This window comes from Belonocnema kinseyi, chromosome 8 (assembly GCF_010883055.1).
Source record: "Belonocnema kinseyi isolate 2016_QV_RU_SX_M_011 chromosome 8, B_treatae_v1, whole genome shotgun sequence".
Classification (NCBI taxonomy): domain Eukaryota; kingdom Metazoa; phylum Arthropoda; class Insecta; order Hymenoptera; family Cynipidae; genus Belonocnema; species Belonocnema kinseyi.
Window position 1 is genome coordinate 71,760,195 of NC_046664.1, and position 2,833 is coordinate 71,763,027.

Genomic DNA, 2,833 nt, shown 5'->3' on the forward strand with positions numbered 1-2,833 from the left:
GAATGGACAATTTATTGCAAGATAATATATATTGAATGGTAGAATGCACTTAGACTGTAATTACTTCTTGTAGTATATACTTAATTGCATGTTCTATGAATATTAATTTGAATTATTTTAAATAGATTGCACATAAATTTAAAATGTTTTCAAGGATTTCATCGTATTTTATAGAAAATCGAACGGGATTTTCATTTCATGGGATGAACAATTCCTACGAATTTCAAATATATTAATCCATTTCTATGAGTTGAAGGGATTTAAAAATATATAAAAATATTTACAAAGATTTCATAATATTTTAAGAGATTTTGATAGACTTTAATATATTGCAGCAGATTTTAAGAGATTCGGAAAGATTACCACTTATTAAAAATATATCAGTAAATTTCAAAGCGCAGATTAAATCAGGTTTAAAACAAACTTATAAAGGATTTTTTTGGGGTTTTCAAGGTTTCAAGCAACGTTAAGGATTTTTTAGAATGATTTTAAACGGGTTAAAGGCATTCCTAAGGAATTCAATCTTTTTAAAGATATTTTTAGAGATTATGTACAATGTGCATAAAACTCAAAGAATTGCAAGAATTTCCACATGATTGAAAAAATTTTAAGGGCAATGAACAGGCATAAATATTGTCAATAATTCTGTACTTATTTAATTTTGTCTCCGCTAATTTTTTAAGGACAACGATTTCAAAAAAATTATACAATGATATCAAGGATTAAAAAATATTTCACGAAGATATAAGAAAAAAATCACAAATATTCCAAAAGGTTTGACACAGATATAAAAGATTTCACAGAAATTTCCCAAACATTTCGAACATTTCATAAAGATTGCAAGAATTCAGAAGATTTAAAAGAGGCGTGTATACCAGATTTTACAAATATTTTGAATATTTCCAAAGATTTTAAGACTAAAAAGATTTTAAAGATTTCGAAAAGGGTATATTAAACTAGATTTTTAAGATTTCAAAAGATTTTATACAGGTTAAGAATATTTCATCGAGTTCAAAGATTTCATGAAAATTGCTATGTGTGGCAAGTCTATTGATATCACAGGCCTGCAAGTAATGGAGTCATGTCAGTTTTTGTAAAGTGGAGGATCATTTCCGAAGTAGCTTTTTATGTAGAATCCGAATCCTGGGTCAGAATTGGCCCAGCACGTCAGGATTTTAAGATATTCGAGGTTATCTGCCCAAAAATGGCGCTTTTGGCTACATTTGAGACTATGTATAGAAGATACAACATTTTTTGGGATTTCAACAACCCTGAACACCCACAAATACAAATTTTCAAGAGAAAACACCCAGTAGAAAATGTCTGCCTCAAAGTATTTAAAGAAAATGCTCAAGACATAGTTGGACATATCTCGTAATTTCAAATTGGCGTAACTTGGTAAAGAAAAATGGTAATTGAACTCTGCAACTCTCAAATTAAAGAGAAATAGCAGTACTTTATGATACCACTAAGAAATAATCTCGAAAAATGTTGTGATTTCTGTACATAGCCTCAAAAGTAGCCAAAAACGCTATGTTTTGGGTACATATCCTAAAATATATTAAAATCCTGATTTGATCGGGCAATTCTGATCCCGGATTCGGATTCTACGTAAACAACTACTTCGGAAAAGACCCTCCACTTTCCGACAACTGACATGACCCCATTATTTGCAGGCCTGTGATATCAATAGACTTGCTACACATAGCAATTTTCATGAAAGCTTTGAAATCGATGAAATATTCTTAATCTGTATAAAATCTTTTGAAATCTTAAAAATCTAGTATCATATATCCTTTTCGAAATCTTTAAAATCTTTTTAGTCTTAAAATCTTTGGAAATATTCAAAATATTTGTGAAATCTGGTATACACGCCTCTTTCAAATCTTCTGAATCCTTGCAATCTTTATGAAATGTTCGAAATGTTTGGGAAATTTCTGTGAAATCTGTTATATCTGTGCCAAACCTTTTTGAATATTTGTGATTTTTTTCTTAAATCTTCGTGAAATATTTTTTAATCCTTGAAATCATTGTATAATTTGAGATCTTAGTGAAAGCTTTTCAAATCTTCTCAGATATTTTGAAAACTTTCGAGAATCTATCAAATCTTTGAAATCCTTTAAATCGTTTGAAAGTTTTGACAACTTTGTGAAATATTTGAAATTTGGCGTACACGCTTTTTTTAAATCTTTGAAATCGTTGTCCTTAAAAAATTAGCGGAGACAAAATTAAATAAGTACAGAATTATTGACAATATTTATGCCTGTTCATTGCCCTTAAAATTTTTTCAATCATGTGGAAATTCTTGCAATTCTTTGAGTTTTATGCATATTGTACAATATCTCTCAAAATATCTTTAAAACGATTGAATTCCTTGGGAATTCTTACTGTTTTAAACCTGATTAAATCTGCGCTTTGAAATTCACTGATATATTTTAAATAAGTGGTAATCTTTCCGAATCTCTTAAAATCTGCTGCAATATATTAAAGTCTATCAAAACGTCTTAAAATATTATGAAATCTTTGTAAAAATTTTTATATATTTTTAAATCCCTTCAAATCATAGAAATGGATTAATATATTTGAAATTCATTAAAATTTTCCGAAACCATAAGATTTCTATTGAAATCTTTCAATTCATCGAAATCTTTAAAATTCGTAGGAATTGTTCATCCCATGAAATGAAAATCCCGTTCGATTTCCTATAAAATACGATGAAATCCTTGAAAAATTTTTAAATTTATGTGCAATCTATTTAAAATAATTCAAATTCCATAATATTAGTAAAAAATTTTGTTTACGTAAGAAGGCAGCTTGGGGGAGGGGGGGGGGG

At 28.6% G+C, this 2,833-nt stretch overlaps 1 protein-coding gene across 1 annotated transcript in view; it reads left to right on the forward strand.

The window, feature by feature from the left end:
- LOC117178259 overlaps nucleotides 1–2,833 on the forward strand; it is an 82,995-nt gene that overhangs the window by 28,514 nt on the left and 51,648 nt on the right. The gene's annotated exons all lie outside the window — the stretch shown is intronic.